The 18,364-nt window shown below is 37.2% G+C and overlaps 2 pseudogenes; both read right to left on the bottom strand.

Moving 5' to 3' along the window:
* Nucleotides 1-3,168: 3,168 nt before the first annotated feature.
* On the bottom strand, nucleotides 3,169-10,649 carry LOC140858638 (heat shock 70 kDa protein 15-like; annotated as a pseudogene).
* Nucleotides 10,218-18,364, bottom strand: part of LOC140858639 (uncharacterized) — a 13,022-nt pseudogene continuing 4,875 nt past the window's right edge.

Below are 18,364 nucleotides of genomic sequence, written 5' to 3' on the forward strand. Positions count from 1 at the left end.
AATATCTATATCCCATCATTAGCCAAATATTTGTATTAGAAAACTTAGAAGGCTATTGAGCTTATATAAGAGTCTCTTACATGTGGCTATCCTTTTCTTATACAGCACAGGCACTGCATGTACATGTCTTCGCTTGATTTGGGCTTTAAGAGTATGATTTACAAGGCACAACATTCATATCCTGGAGACAGCAGAAACCTCAAGAGTGATAATTTCAGAAATCCATTTACGATATGATTTATTTTTATCAACTGCCTTTGGGATTCTTGAGGGTGGTTTTGGGGTTGTTATAGAATCTACTTGGATGAGTGCCTGGACAATCATCAGGTAAATTAACAAACAAGTAGACATAATAAAGCTATTTGCTCATGCCCATGGTCTCTTACAGGCTATAACACAACATGCGATGACAAGTTGACAGCCAAGCATGTTCAGAGTCTTACGTAACCGAATTTCTTGTGACATATCATTGACCATGACTTCTTGGTTCTTCACCACCTGGTGAAATGTGCGAACGGTGATTGCACATGCCTAGAATAATAGCAAACTATGCGTACACAGTGGAAGAATCTGCCTGAGGCCACACGTCAAAAGGTGATATCAATCATCTTGGCCGAGATGTCGTCAAGTGACTCAAAGCAAGGGAGCAGCAGGTGGACAGGATGGGCGGCCTTACTGGGTAACCTTAGGATGGTGGTCATGTGGTAAAAGGAATCAAGGTGCAGGCAATACTGTCTGATGGCCACCTCTCTAATATTCCATCCAGTGTTGCAAATTGATTCTTCCATGTGCCTGGCCCCACACAACATGACTCTCACCTCTCACTAATTATGTGTCTTCCAAAGCTCCATTAATTCTATAAAACCATTCCAGTTTGCCATCCATTCTATACACCAAGTTCAACTTCGGATGGGCTTCCAGGATATTGTTACAGGATGCTCAGGAGGCTACTATCAGAGGCTAGATCAGCAGCAGGACGAGGCCGCGAGGTCCGGAAGGAGATGGCTTAGAAATTTAAATGGGAAAATGGTTGCTCTGCGATTATCCTCTTCCAAGAAAATAAAGTGGAGGTGCTTTCCGTCAATGGGAGCGGCAAGAAGGATTGCCGAGTTGTATGCTGGTATTGCAGAGACTGCGAAGCTGGATGAGGTCGTTACTCCTGCCATCATCTTTTCTTCCCAGTGGGGCCTCCCTGTTTTCTCTCATTCTTCATTTGCATGCAAGAAGAGGGAGATTTCACTGGACAGAAAATTCTCATGAAATGCTGCTTTTGCTTCATTTGTGGAACAAACAAATCTCTTGCTCATTTCAGGTTTCCCTCGATGCTAATAGGAAATATAGTTGGCGATTATGCTGCATTTTTTTTTTCCTTTTTGGTCGTAAATTAATTTTGTATCTGCCTTTGTTTTTTTAATGTCATAATCTGGGTGTGACTCATCTTCTTTAGCCTCATTGCATAGAGCCCTTGCCAGGCTCTCAGAATCAGAGAAGGTTCAGCTCTAATCTGCCTCTTGATGCCGATGTACGTCAATCTGGTGGCACCCGTACACATCATCAGGCGCAAACTGAAGTCCTCCCAGGACCAAATAAAGCAACCTTTCTACCTTCTCTTTAATTGCTTTCCAATCTCACCAGGACAAATAATGCAGCTCAGAACCAGCCGCGCACATGTGTTGGCATTAGTCACCAAGAAAAGGTGGCCTTGTCCAAGTGCTTGATTATGTCACGTGTAAAACCAATGGCAGATTAGTCTATAAAGCTACGATGTGGACATGTATCGATGGAATTTTTCTGATAAATCAACAATTAGATTTTAGGACTGGCATATGTAGGTTCGAGCCAAAATTCTGAGGTTTAGAATGACTGAAATTTACAAGCATAATACAACTTTAGAATACGTGGTGACTTCTTGTTGAAATTAACAACATCCTGCAGCTTACTCCAAGCACAGATGTGGAGAAGAAATTATTTTTGTTTTAGCCGTTTTGAAATAAAAGTAAATCGGCACCCAGGATGTATGCATTTTAAGAAAAAGAATGCGAGAGAAACGGGAGAAAACATAAGTCGTCCGGTGTAATCAGCAGGAAGAAAAACAGTGAAAGCATAGCAGCCATCCTTCAAACATGGCACAACTTGCCCACGCATATCAATGCAAGTTCCGGGTCCAACGCCCAAAGCTAAAAGCTTATATACTGCTATTGTCTCTTAGAAGGTGAGTTGGGTAAACCAATTCAGGTCACAATTTAATTCCAGGCAATCAAACCCTACTAATAAGTCCCTGCTTGCATGTATTAAAAAAGAATAGACAACAATAAAATAACTTCCTGCTTCAGAATATCCATAGTAGAGTAAGTGACTGGAAATTTAATGGAACAACGATTAATTATCAGGAAGAAAAAGACAAAACAACGTAACCTTCACGCGTTTACGAAGCAGACAACCCCAGCAAAAGCCTTGTACAAAGTTTACAGTGGAACAAACAAGCAAATCTCGATTCAGAAGACTCAAGTCCCATCCACGCATGGTGCAAAAGATTGCTGAAATCTAGACCAATATCTTAAAATAATGTCAAAGTAGTCCACCTGTGTAAATTTCCTCCTCCTCGCAACCCCGATATCAAAAACTGGATTTTAAGAGACGAAGGGATGCCACTTGCCTGGCAGTGATGAATATTTAAAATAGGCACCGCCCGCAGGGCATCCCTCACACCTCATTTAGCCTATGACAGAGCAATGCTGAAATGAAAATGGAGACACAGGCTGAGCAATGATGGCCCCAAAAAAATTGAAGACAGCTATCTTAAACTTGTTGTCCCGCAGGATGTCAGAAACACTCTGGCTTGTCAGTTTCCAATTGGTTCTGGATCAGCCTCTGGTGAGGGACTGCCACCATCTGCCACGTGCTCTCCAGTTCCATCATGCCCCTGAGGCTGCTGCTCGGTAGGTTGCGGTCGGGGTGCTGTCTTGGCTGGAGGTGGTGCCTGTGGCCTAGCTGGGGCCGCCCTTGGTTTTGTCATGATTGACCTGCAAAACTTGTGCAACCAAATTTTCTGTTAGTTACTTAGCTTCAGATTTCAAGCAATACACAGCAAGGTTACGATAGCATAATCCTATAACACGTCTGGTTTGTTTTTTTCCTTTTTCTTTTCTTAATGTGATAATGCATATACCTTCTGATTGTTGTCCAGTGATCTCATTTTTCAGGAGGTGAAAAATGCATTGTCGCAGGTCATCAAAAACAGAGTTAAGTGGATGGGAAAGCGTGGTTTGAATAAAGCATACAACCATTCTCCATAATCATGGTTATATGTTTTGCAGCATATCAACTTCATAGCCATCATTAAGGCATCTCCAAGATTTCCAAATTTCACCTCCAAGTAGAGTTTACAGAAAGTACATTGATAAAAGATGCAAGTAAAACAAAAAAAACGAAGAATATCATACCTCTAAGTCATTTGCATGCACATTAAACATTTACTAAATTCAAACTAGTCAAGTGCCTCGGCTTTCCTTTTCACATCAGCTGCAAGGAGAACCGGACCGCGTGCTTGGGCAAAGCATCCTGCAGCTGCTTTTTGTCCATCAACCATGCTTCTGCTTCACCACACTCATTGATAACCTACAAAATGAAAGACTCCGCCTAAATCTGCTATATTATTTATGTTATAATATAATACATGCCTGTCCTTACTTTCAAGTGCCACTTGTAAGCAAATTACAGCTAAACAATAATGTCATCTCCAACAGCACGGTTTACATTAAACATTTCAAAATATATGTAAACACCCAACGCGCATGACAAGATTTATATGACTGCTTAATCAGTAACCGGTCCTGACAAGCACTATTCCTTGTTCCATTGTAAATTGGACAAGCTCAGTCACAAGAGAGCATAGTTGCTACACAAATCTTGCACCTCACAAACTCCATTTTGCTCCTTTCAACCCACTGTCAAGATTATTCATGATGAATGTGAAGTTCCACGAAGGGGTTAAATTACAAAGTCAGATATCTAACTTCATTTGACGCTATGGAACCCAGCTGAGATATGAGACACCATACCTTCTGCTTCTCTGCAATTTCAATGTGATCATGTCACGCCCCGAACCCAACACCCGGGTCGGATACGTGATGGCCGCACACTCCTTAGAGCAAGCCCTAAAGAATATGCAAGGCCAAAATAAATCATTACAATCTTAACATCCATAACAATTAATTTCAAATATAATTCATAAAATCTTGCATAATTACAATTTAAATTTCTTCAATTCTCTGATCAGATACTATGACACTCTATTTATCCTTCTGCTCACCCGTAAATCCAAGCCATAGCCAATCTAAGTCATCCTGTAACTCTGAGAAGAAAAAGAAAGATGAAGGGGTGTGAGCTTTACAGCCCAGTAAGAATTTCCATATCACACTGACATAGTAATATAATCTGAAATTAAGAATAAGCAATAAAATATAAAATCTCATGTTCAACGTCCAGAATAATACAAACATTCATAAATTTTCTGTCTTGTTAAAATAGATGCATCATCATATGTTAACAGGTGAAGCCCCTTTTATTCAACAATTATTTCATGTCTTATCTTTCATTTCTCCTTTCATAATCACATGATTTTTAATCTTTTCTTTCTGGTTCTGGACTATCCAATTCTATACCTCAGTCATCATCCGGATCGAATCCACTTAAAAAGTCTTTCAAGACTGTCCCAAGATGAAACTTATACAATGATTTCATATATAGGAAGTAGATCAAGATTTAATTTTTATATGCTATGCCCAAAGGTAGTAAAGATGAATCTAAACATGTTGGATTCTTGAAAAGTGATGAAACTTATACAATGATTTCAAATATAGGAAGTAGATCAAGATTTAATTTTTATATGCTATGCCCAAAGGTAGTAAAGATGAAAAAACTTAAAATTTTGTCCTAAGTCTTATATAAAATTTGAAGGTTGGATCTATCCTGGATCGATCTAACATATAAGGATATTTTTATCTTTGATATAATTATATAATTTGATAAATTAAGATCAGAGTGTGCAGCAAAAGCATGGTGGATTAAATTGATTAGAAATATTAATTCTTTGATTCTGAAGATATTATGGAATACATTAGTTGTAAATAAAGAATAATTTTTAATCTGATCATAGTCGGATAATTTTTGTTAGTAGGTTGCTTCATTGTAGATAATGTCAAGAAATCCTAGATATCTCAAGTTTATTAACAGCTTGATAGTTCTGTTATCAGTTCAAACTTAGAATGTCCTGATATAGATCTCATATTTTTTTTAAAATTTAATATTGTTACTCGAACTGATATAGAAGATTGAGATTTTTCTTAAGATGAGAGTCTACATATAAAATTTGTTGGAAGGTTAAGAGAAGAAAAAAATCGATGATTGTGAAGAGTGCCCAATGTTTGACCTTTATTTATTTTCCTATCAAGGATAGTCTGAGATAATTATGAATTTCGAGTGGAATGTATTAGACAAATAAGGGTGGTATATTAATACAAGTCTAAAATGTTACAGTTCTTCAAAAAGTTGAGAAATCAATAAGAAGGGATGAGTTTGAGATTTCAAATAATTTTTGTTATAATAAGATCATGAGAAATAAATAATATATACGACATTATCGTAAGCTTGAGAATGACACGAAGAATGTATACCTTGAAATAAGTATCTCGAACGACATAATCTAATTTCGAGGATGAAATTATTTTAAGAAGGGGAGAATGTAATAACCCAGAATTAAAAAAAAAAAATAAAGGAGGAGGAAGACTCCTAACCGGAGTCTTCTTCCTCTCCGTTTACGACAAAATCGGACCGGTAGAGTCCGATCAGAGGTAGAAAATCTCCCCTATAAAATTTTCTTTCCCTCCCTTATGTCTCTATAATTGGTTTTGGAAAGATTTTTTTAGAAATTTGAGGGATTTTTCCACGAGGATCCGCGGGTTCTTAGATGGAAAAAAGGGGTTCGCCGGAGCTCTTCTCCCGCCGGTCAAGTCTTGCCGCCGGTGATTCCTTGCTCTCGGTTGTCGGCCAAGCCGTCGGATCTCCGGCCAAGCCGCCGGAGCCCGAGCCACCGATGGGGGGACCTCACGGTCTTCCCCTGTTTCAGCCAAGGGAGGCCGCGGGAAGAAAGAAGAAGGAAGAAGAAGAAGAAGAAAAGAAAAGAAAAGAAAAAGGAAAAAGAAAAAAAAAGGAAAAAGAAGAAAAAGAAAAAGAGAAAGAGAAAAATAAAAATAAAAAATAAAATAAAATAAAATAAAAAGAAGAAGAAGAGAAAAAAATTTTCTCTCTCTCTTCTCTCTACCTTCTCTCTACATTTTCTCTCTCTAGATTCTCTCTCTATTTTCTCTCTCTAGATCTTTCTCACTTTTGTGGATTTTATCTCTCTAGAATCTTTCTACTCTCTCTCTGACTGCATCACGGACCCTAGGATAAATTTGAAATAAAAATATGATGATTTGAGATTGCTCCGAAATTCGTATGGTAGATCTGATCCTTGTTCGATCCTATTCGAAATTTGTAACACTTGATTCATATTGAGTCATCCTGATAGGACCTCTGATGATCTCGACCATGATTGCCTCATCGAAAGGATACGAAGATTTTTCTCTCCACTTTCTCTCTCTACTTTCTCTCTCTATAATTTTCTCTCTCTTCATGGATTTTCTTTTTCTAGAAGTCTTATGGATCAGTGGAGGATCCAGATACTTAGGTAAATCCTAATTTTGGTTAATCCTAAGAAAGATCCTTGATTTGTGTTATCAGGATCGATTATCGATAATTTCTCTATATGTAATTTTTATATTTGATCAGGGTTATGAAGAGATGATTGTCTGCATATGATATCGAGTGGAATATTTTGTTAAAGAAATTCATAAATCAAAGAAGAACATTGATTCTGTGCTTGGATCAGTCACCGGTAAAGGTAAGAATCCCTGTACATGATCACTATTATATATATGCTATTTTACTGTTGGTCTTGCATCGTTGGTTTTGCATCGTCGGATTTGAGATCGATGAATTTATTATACCTGAGATACTGTTATTTGATTTTGAGCATGAGTATGTTATGTCAATATATATGTATCAGAGATTGATGGCATGATTATATGGATATGACATATCTGAATTGATCATAATGCAAGTCGGAATTGATTTGATGAAATCAACACATAATGATTAAATAAAAAGAAAGAGATATATGGTATGGACTAGTCTTATCATGTGGAACAGCCCGCCAGGAGCTTATGTCTGGGACAGCCCCCACTGGCTTACAGGTGGATCAGCCGGCCAGGAGCTCATGCCTGGGGCAGCCCGCCAGGAGCTTATGCCTGGGACAGCCTCTCACGGGCTTTGGTACGTGGGACAGCCGACCAGGAGCTCATTTTGTAAATCTGAGAAGAAAAAGAAAGATGAAGGGGTGTGAGCTTTACAGCCCAGTAAGAATTCCCATATCACACTGACATAGTAATATAATCTGAAATTAAGAATAAGCAATAAAATATAAAATCTCATGTTCAACATCCAGAATAATGCAAACATTTATAAATTTTCTATCTTGTTAAAATAGATGCATCATCATATGTTAACAGGTGAAACCCCTTTTATTCAACAATTATTTCATGTCTTATCTTTCATTTCCCCTTTCATAATCACATGATTTTTAACCTTTTCTTTCTGGTTCTGGACTATCCAATTCTATACCTCAGTCATCATCCGGATCGAATCCACTTAAAAAGTCTTTCAAGACTGTCCCAGGATGAGTTCCTGACCGGCTGTCCCACGTACCAAAGCCCGTGAGAGGCTGTCCCAGGCATAAGCTCCTGGCGGGCTGTCCCAGGCATGAGTTCCTGGCCGGCTGATCCACCTGTAAGCCAGTGGGGGCTGTCCCAGACATAAGCTCCTGGCGGACTGTTCCACATGACAAGACTAGTCCATACCATATATCTCTTTCTTTTTATTTAATCATTATGTGTTGATTTCATCAAATCAATTCCGACTTGCATTATGATCAATTCAGATATGTCATATCCATATAATCATGCCATCAATCTCTGATACATATATATTGACATAACATACTCATGCTCAAAATCAAATAACAGTATCTCAGGTATAATAAATTCATCGATCTCAAATCCGACGATGCAAAACCAACGATGCAAGACCAACAGTAAAATAGCATATATATAATAGTGATCATGTACAGGGATTCTTACCTTTACCGGTGACTGATCCAAGCACAGAATCAATGTTCTTCTTTGATTTATGAATTTCTTTAACAAAATATTCCACTCGATATCATATGCAGACAATCATCTCTTCATAACCCTGATCAAATATAAAAATTACATATAGAGAAATTATCGATAATCGATCCTGATAACACAAATCAAGGATCTTTCTTAGGATTAACCAAAATTAGGATTTACCTAAGTATCTGGATCCTCCACTGATTCATAAGACTTCTAAAGAGAGAAAATCCATGAAGAGAGAAAAAATTCTAGAGAGAGAAAGTAGAGAGAGAAAGTGGAGAGAGAAATATTCGTATCCTTTCGATGAGATAATCATGGTCGAGATCATCAGAGGTCCTATCAGGGTGATTCAATATGAATCAAGTGTTACAAATTTCGAATAGGATCGGACTGGGATCAGATCTACAAAATGAATTTCGGAGCAATCTCAAATCATCATATTTTTATTTCAAATTTATCCTAGGATCCGTGATGCAGTCAGAGAGAGAGTAGAAAGATTCTAGAGAGATAAAATCCACAAAAGAGAGAAAGATCTAGAGAGAGAAAATAGAGAGAGAATCTAGAGAGAGAAAATGTAGAGAGAAGGTAGAGAGAGGAGAGAGAGAAAAATTTTCTCTCTTCTTCTTCTTTTTATTTTATTTTATTTTATTTTTTATTTTTATTTTTCTCTCTCTTTTTCTTTTTCTTCTTCTCTTTTTCTTTTCCTTCTTTTTCCTTTTCTTTTTCTTTTTCTTTTTCCTTTTTCTTTTCTTTTCTTTTCTTCTTCTTCTTCCTTCTTTCTTCCTACGGCCTCCCTTGGCTGAAATAGGGGAAGACCGTGAGGTCCCCCCCTCGGTGGCTCGGGCTCCGGCGGCTTGGCCGGAGATCCGACAACGACGGCCGACAACCGAGAGCAAGGAATCACCGGCGGCAAGACTTGACCGACGGGAGAAGAGCTCCGGCGAACCCCTTTTTCCCATCTAAGAACCCGCGGATCCTCATGGAAAAATCCTTCAAATTTCTAAAAAAATCTTTCCAAAACCAATTGTAGAGACATAAGGGAGGGAAAGAGGATTTTATAGGGGAGATTTTCTACCTCTGATCGGACTCTACCGGTCCGATTTTGTCGTAAACGAAGAGGAAGAAGACTCCGGTTAGGAGTCTTCCTCCTCCTCTATTTTTTTTTTTTTAATTCTAGGTTATTACAGATCAAATTCAGGATCTCTGGACAAAGCTACCGCCCTAAAACTACTGATACAATAAATAAGTTGATCAATTGCAGGCCTCTCTCTATGCTCTCCTTGTAATGCTCCTCAATAGGGTCACCTTGCTACAGTAAGGGGGATCAGCAACAAGTCTGGCATTTCAAATAAAAGATGGCGTATAAACCCTAAGGTGAAGAATGTACCGTTTTGATCTTCTCAAGCTTGGCAACATAAACACCCTTTGTTTCATCCTCACCATCTTCATATAGCCAATCCTCAATGTCCTGAAGCTTTGCAGTGAACTGTTCTCTCTCCAACTCACTTACAAAATCTTGACACTTATTGTGAAGCTAAATGCAGAACAGAGTAAGGAATCAGATTGATTCTGTTAAAATGTTATGGTTTAAGATGTGAAATTTTAAGGATTATGATTCTAACCTTGTTTCTCATTTTTAAGGTCATAAACATAAGCCTCTACAGCATTCTTCTTGTCCTTGGTCTCTTCCATTACCCTGTCTTGTAGCGCCATCTCAAACTCCTTTTCCACTGCTTTCTGTAAATCAGCAGCAGCTAACCCTCCATACACCATTTCTGATACTGGAACATCCTTCTTCTTTGAAGGCTCTTCCTGCAAAGTGAGATGGACAAATTTTCAAAACCAAGTGAACAGGTTTTATATGGTACTGTACATGTGGAGGGAAAAAATGAATTACAATTATTTATATCTTTATCTCTGTGACATCAAAAGTTAAGACATCCAACCTGCATTCAAGTTCAGCATATCTTGTCATAAAAATTGTAGTAGCTATAAAGACCCTGCAAGATTAAAATATTGGTAAAGCATATGAGTGCAACATTCTACATCTGAGTAAAACAAATGAAAGAACCAAACCAACTTCAGAAAGCAACCATGAAACCATGTCAAAATTAACATGGGAAATGCCTAGCAAGAGGCAACATGAGTGAGTGCCCCAAGGACCAAAATGTCTGTGCATTTTAATTTCCAACAGACATTGACCTGCCTATCCTGCTTCCTCGACACATATTAAGTGACATGATCAACGTGTACAATGATTAAAAAAAACAAAACGTAACCTTAACTGCTGGAAAATACCATACTGACATTGACCTTAATGCGGGACATATAATCCTGACACCAATTAGCCTTAAGTTTTGGCATGACAAATCTCATTTTGTCTTAACATTTGAATTAAAAATTTGTTTTCATGTCTTCAAATATAAGGCCAAGTCAAATAACAACTAATTAACATCTATTATTCAATGAAGCATTTCAAAATTCTTTCACCCATTTGGGAAGCTATCATTTTATTTGATAACATATAACAGCCAGATTGCCACCATTTTCAACACTTACGATAGTAGATGACGAAAAAACTGTTCTAATATCCCCAGTTCTCTTGCTCATCATGTAAAGATTCGAACAGAAGCATTATATTACCTCACAAAAAGAAGACTTGACGAAAAAGATCAGAACAGTGATAATCAGCTAACACTTCTATGGCCAGTCCTCAGCCTGCATGAGAAAGGTGGAGGGTTGATGTCAAGTTGACAGCCGATCATAAAAATATGTCAATAACTATGAAATGGATCTCAATTTGATCCACATGAATGTTAGGTTGTCCCCTGTTCTATGCGATGTGCCACCACTTGACCCAATGGTGGTGAGAAGTGGGCAAGGTTTAGATTGTTATCCATAAGTGACCTGCTACAATGTAACCTGGTTGTAATGACAAATAAGCAAGGATTATTTATGTCATTGTCCATAAACAACCCACTATAATGTCACCCAGTTGGAGTGACAATTGAGCAAGGGTTGGTTAGATTGTTGCTCATAAATGACTTGCTATAACGTAACCAAGTCATAACGACCAGTTAGCAAGGATTACTTAGAATAAAGAGTCTTCTAGTATAATCTAGTACAATGATGGTCAATCAGAGTAATAAGGAGCCAAGAGAAAATTCATCATACAAAGAAGATAATTATACAAAAGAAGCGAATTAGAATTTGCTACTTGGAATGTTTGGCAAAAAAAAGGAGTAAAGAACTAGTAAATACAAGGAGACATAGGAAAATCAATATTGCTTCCTTAAAAAAAAAGATGGAAAATCCAAGGATATAGGGGATGGTTACAAACTATTATATTTATGTAAGGATAATATAAAAATAATTTAGGAATAGTAATGGATAAGAAAATGGATAATAAAATTATAGATGTAAAAATGATAATTAATTAATTAATTGCTATTAAATTAGTTTGGATAATGAGATTAATAATGTAGTTAGTGCTTATGCACAAGATGTAGGCTTAGAGGATAGGATTAAGCAACAATTTAGGAAAAAATGGATGGATTGATGCAAGGTATTTCAAAGGACAAATAATACTTGTAGATGGCGACTTAAAGGGGTATGTAGGGAAAAGTAATGCATGATAAGAGAAAGAAGATAGAATATTCAGTTTTGAGGATAGAAATTTAATGGAAAATTCCATCCTCGAGTCTGTAGTACCTTATGACCTAACAATTGCAAACACTTATTTTAAGAAGAGAGGAGTTTTCAGTGTCCTTTAAGAGTAGATCAAATTTGTCATAAATAGATTGCTTTTTTTCATCGAAAAAAAAAAGAAAAAGATCAACATCTAAGCATTGTAAGGTGATAACAAGAGAGTTTAACCACGCGATATAGTTTACTAGTCTTAGATTTATATATTATGTGTAAAAAAAAAAGAGAAAAATAATAAATATCCAAAGATAAGATGGTAAATTTTAAAAGAAGAAAATGTTATATGTTTGGGGATAAATTCTTGAAGGAGGAAAATTGGAACCTAATGACTGAACCAAATAGAGTATGAGACCAAATGATCAATCTAGGAGAGTCAGCAGAGAAAAGATATACCAAAAAAGAAATTTGATCATGGAATAATGAGGTACAAGAGGCAACTAGAACAAAACAAAATAGCTTTAAATAATGGAAAAATAAATAATGGCGAGAATATTATAAAATATAATGAGACTAAAAATACAAAAATGCTAATAAGACTAAATATGTAGTGTGTGTGTGTGTGTGTGTATATTAGAATGGGTTTAAAAAATATGAGAATAAAATTTACAAAAATAGTTAAAGCTAGAGAAAAAAATCTACAGATATTGATCAAGTTAGATGCCTTCAAAATGAGAATAATAGGATATTTGTGAAAGATGAAAAAATTGAAAAAGGAAGATACTACTTTGAAAAATTGTTAAATGAGGATTCTACTAAAGAAATCTTCATTGAAAAATAACAATACTCTCATCCATTAAATGAGAGCTCTGAAGGAGCCATTATAACAGGGAGCTTTCATACATTCAAAAATCCTAACTCCACAGGATAACAATACTTTCAGAGTTCTCAATTCTCAAACTTAACCCTCCAACCCTAAAACCATAGAAAAGAAACAGGTATGGAAACTGAAGTATACAATCGGTGTCTTTGCACATGGTTCTCCTAACCACATCCCATCCATCTCGACCCCTTTTATATAATTTTCCTTCTCTTACGTCTCTTCTTTCAAGAGCATTTCATTTCAACATCCCCAATACTGACAACCCATCAATGTCCCTCCTTGGAACAACCTCTATATAAATCAATTCCTAGCTTTGTAGCCACTAATGTAGAAGGCTGAACATGTCTACATGTTATTGAAGAATTGGTCCATTGATAGTCCAATTGATGTAACTGTTAGGATGGAGAGAACAGGAAGTCTCAGATGAATAATGCTCAGATTGAGTTGAGAACTGTTGGTATCAGCAACTAGCTTAAAGCTAGCATAACAGATAATGTATCATGCAAAGAAAATATAACAATCCAAATCAAGCTTTGTAGGCTGAAATAAACTGGAATCTCCCTTTATCACTATAATTAAATAATCAAATAAAACCCTAAAAAACCATTTTCTCCGCAAAAAGAAAAGAAGAGAAAGGGAACAGAGAGATATATGAGAATCTTCAGAAATCAACAAGGTTTGTTTGTAGGATACAATAAAATAGTTGGAACATTATATAACATTATGCAATAAGATAATATTCTTATAAATTAAATATGCACAGAGTAACCGCAAATGATGTCCTAACTACGACCAAGACATGAAATAGCTAGAGTAAATAAAATAAAGTTATAAACCAAATGGGAGATTATGCTTAGAGTTGACATATAACCATTACCAAATGAAGGAGACAAACTTTTCTAGGATGGTAAATTGCCAAGACATGTTCAGAATTAGCATTTAGATATATGACATGCAGAAAAGCAGAAACCAAGCCCAAGAAACTCAACTGGGAAGGCAAAGCCTGCATTGCATTCAAGTGAGTGAACCCATGTGATGCCATGGGTGCAAAATTTGAAATATCAGCATCATATATACATCTTCCAGAATTGATAGAGAAAAAGTATGGAGACAAGGATATGTTTGTAATCCTTGTAATATGAGAGTGTACTTTGAAGCTTTCAGAAACAAAAGAATAAGCAGCCGCATAAAAACAATGTTTCGATTGACTGAAGCATAACAAAGAATTTCTGTGGTGCACGATGAATATCAAGATAGAAGAAGCATCACTATCTATGGTTGGTTAGTTGCAAACCTTAGCAGCTGTTTCCATCTGCACAGGCCTTTCTTCAGACTCTGTCTTACCATTTTCAACCCCCGAACCAGATCCATCTGTTGTGCTTTTAGCATCCTGCATGTTTACATCATTTTCAGTTGTGGAGTTAGCCTTTTCACCTGTGGTTGTTTGGAAAGAACTGATCTATCCAACAGTATCCATGATTGCCATGAAGAGAAAACAGAGGTAAATTGAAGACCATGAATTTCATGTTTTAAATGAGCGATAAAACTGATTTCCATAATAGCACTAGCAATACCATACACACCGTACGTGTATGTGTTTATCTTTGCTGGAACTTGCAAGTCACCAACTTCAGCACAATGAACATCAACTGAAAATGTACTAGATCTGTAGAATGTCAAAGCTTTGACACTAGGAATCACATTTCCTTGGGAAAATACAATTGAACTCTGCAGATTTTCTGTTTCCCCATTCTGCCCCTCGGGAGCAGAGCCCTTCCAGGACAAAGCAAGCAATCAGAAGGGGGAAACTCTCGTGAGCCTTCCAAATTCATAACTGAAGAAGTCATGATAGATCCGGCAGACTCATGGATTGACATAGAAAATAGTTCAAGACAATCATAAAATAACTTATTTGCATTTTCACGATATATGGACATCCAATTAAGCTAAACGGAGCTTAAAAATGTCATGTATAACGGCAATGTAGCAGTGCCAACTGTAAACTAAAAGAAAAGATAATGTCTTCGTCCAAGGGACCGATCATAGGCATGAGCCAAAATCTTCAGCTACGCCTTCTTGAACCCGGCAACGCAGACCTGCATGGCTGCATGGCCCACATCAACAAATGCCACATTCATCTGATCATTCTCCAGCAAGACCGTCTTGTAGATACCATAAGCCAGAACTGTCGCTGGTCTCATGAACAAACGCAGAGGATGCACCCCGGCAATGGTGGCCGCATCCATAACAGCCCTTCCCTGGAGATCAGTGAAATAGACCCTGATTCCGATATAGCAATTGACGACTGCTGCATGAAGATTCTTCTCAGCTATCCCTTCAGATTAGTAGAAAGAATCATTCCGTGGTGCTATCGGCGGCCTTGATGTAAGTCTTCCACGGCCTAGTAATGTGAGGTGAGATGGGTGAGAGAATATAACAACTTTACCGTTTGGATCTGCCTCGGGAAATTGGTGTGGGTGTCAGACGTGGTGCCGGCGCTTGATGAAACGTAGTTGGAGTCGAGACCAGAGAGCGGTTGTTGGAGGGGAAGGAATTCCAGAAGGATCCACCCACACGTGGCTTGAATGCATTGCGTACTGGTAAAAGCGTTAATATTGATCTGTTCAAGGGCATTCCGTTTGTGAAGGATAATGACGCTGGTGGCCTCTGCCAGTCACCCGGGCTGACGGAGTATTTTACCGATCTAATGCAAATATAAATTTTTTTTTATCGGAACAATACGTCTTTAGGCTTGTTTATCAAATTAGTGCAAAATATGAAAACATCCGTTTGAAATGATTTTTTTTTAAAAAAATATTATTTTAAATAATATTTTTTGTCCAATTAATTTATCTCTTTGTAGTTTTCGTGGAATTTTTTTAAGAAAAAAAAATTGAAAGTATTGTTTTGAACGGTGCTTTATTCCGACCAAAACCCAGCGTATCATATTTTTTTATCCAACTAAATTTTTAATTAATTTTATTTTAAAAAAATTAATTTTTTTTTCAAATGATCCAAAGTCTTCTCTAATATTTTTGAGGATAGGACGATGAGAGGTGGAGAAAATATGATAAATTTTAGAGACATTTGAAGATGCTTGGTTAATATAGAGTAAAATAATCATAAAAACTTGATAGATATTTTTTTTGTTGGAGCATGTCTCCTTAACTAGCACCTTAATGTGATATGTTTCTTTCATACATTAGAGAAGTGGAGCTAACTTGTATAAGCTTGTTGCTTGCTATTTCAAAGAATGTAATTGAATGACTTGACATATTATTATTATTTATATTTTGATTTATATGGCCCTTTTAGCATGGCATTTCCTCCCTCAACTTTTCGAGACATACCTGAAGTCCTGTATCCATGTCCAAAAATTTCATAACATCCCAACACTTGAAATTAATAAGCAAAATATTTAAACTAATCTTCGATAGAAAGAACAATTAATAATATAACATAGAATAAAAATGTCAAGTTTACAAAAAAGAATTCTACATTACTACAAGTCTAAAAAATACTAAGTACCAGTACAAGGGCATCATGGTGCCCGTGGTCGCTTAGACATTCTTAGGAAGGTCCTCAATAGTCGTTCTTGCTTTTGTGTCATCTGTAATTGTAACACCCGATCCAATTGGGCCCAGAATCAGCCCACAGTTCAAAAAAAAAAAAAAAAAAGGAACGGAAGAAGACTCCTGAAGGGAGTCTTCTTCTCCGATAAATCTCGATCGGAGAAGAGTTCTAGTACTCTTAAAACTCTAGGATCCTCTATAAATAAGCCTTCCCTCTCCCTCTCAAACCTCCACCGGCGATCTTCAAGCTTGATTCCTCCTCTTTTTCCCTTGGAAGCCACGGCATCCTCTTCTTGTGTTCGTCGGAAATTAAAGGTCGAAGAGGCCACCGGAGTTCAGGTGAGGGTTCAATCTTTCTTCCTCTCCCTCTTCTCTTTCTTCCCATGGTTTTAGACTCCTCGTCGGCCGTCGGGATTGCCGAAAATTTCATGAAACAGGAAACTCCTGTTCGACCGGAACCCTTTCCTCTCTTTTCCGGCCACCGGCGCCGCCGGTTGCGGCGTCTCATCCCCGAGATCGGACCCTCATCTCTCTATCCCTCTTCCCTGAAGGTCTTGGCCACCGGTGACTGGCCAATGATCAGAAAATAAAAAGAAAAGGGACGGATCCCCTGTTTTTCGAAAAAAAAAAAGAAGGAAAGCTTGCCGGCCGAACTCCGTCACCGGCCGGCTTCGCATGGTCGGCCATCGTTGCCTGACCTCCGACGAAGCCACCCACCTCGTCAGAGCCCGGGTCACTGGAGGGGGAACCTCACGGTCTTCTCCTATTTTGGCCCAAGGGAGGCTGCGGGAAGAAAAGGAAAAAGAAAGAAGAAGAAAGAAAAAGAGAAAAAGAAAAAGAAGAAGAAAAAGAAAAGGAAAAAGAGAAAAAGAAAAAAAAAATAAAATAAAATAAAAATAAAAAAAAGAAAGAGAGAATTTTTCTCTCTCCTCTCCCTCCATTCTCTCTCTTTTCTCTCACCTCTCTCTACCTTCTCTTTTTATTTTCTCTCTCTAGATTCTCTCTCTATTTTCTCTCTCTAGATCTTTTTCTCTCTTTATGAATTTTATCTCTCTAAGGTCTTTCTACTCTCTCTCTGATTGCATCACAGATCCTAAGATAAATTTGAAATAAAAATATGATGATTTGAGATTGCTCCGAAATTCGTGCAGTAGATCTGATCCCAGCTCGATCTTATTTGAAATTTATAATATTTGATTCATATTGAGTCACCTTGATAGGATCTCTGATGATCTCGATCATAATTATCTTATCTGAAGGATACGAAGATTCTCTCTCCACTTTCTCTCTCTAAAATTTTTTCTCTCTTCATGAATTTTCTCTCTCTAAAAGTCTTATGGATCAGTGGAGGATCCAGATACTTAGACAAATCCTTATTTTGATTAATCCTGAGAGAGGTCCTAGATTTGTGTTATTAGGATTGATTATCGGATAATTTTTCCATATATGATTTTTATATTTGATTAGGGTTATGAAGAGATGATTGTCTGCATATGATATCGAGTGGAATATTTTGTTAAAGAAATTCATAAATCAAAGAAGAACATTGATTTTTGTGCTTGGATCAGTCATCGATAAAGATAAGAATCCCTGTACATGATCACCATTATATATATGCTATTTTACTGTTGGTCTTGCATTATGGGTTTGCATCGTCGGATTTGAGATCAATGAATTTATTATATCTGAGATATTGTTATTTGATTTTGAGCATGAGTATGTTATGTCAATATATATATATTAGAGATTGATGGCATGATTATATGGATATGACATATCTAAATTGATCATAATGCAAGTCAGAATTGATTTGATGAAATCAACACATAATGATTAAATGAAAAGAAAGAGATATATGGTATGGACTAGTCTTGTCATATGGAACAGTCGGTCAGGAGTTTATGCCTGGGACAGCCCGTCAGGAGCTTATGCCTGGGATAGCCCCCACTGGCTTACAGGTGGATCAGCCGGCCAGGAGCTCATGCCTGGGACAG

This window comes from Elaeis guineensis, chromosome 6, assembly GCF_000442705.2.
Source record: "Elaeis guineensis isolate ETL-2024a chromosome 6, EG11, whole genome shotgun sequence".
In the NCBI taxonomy this organism is placed as follows: Eukaryota; Viridiplantae; Streptophyta; class Magnoliopsida; order Arecales; family Arecaceae; genus Elaeis; species Elaeis guineensis.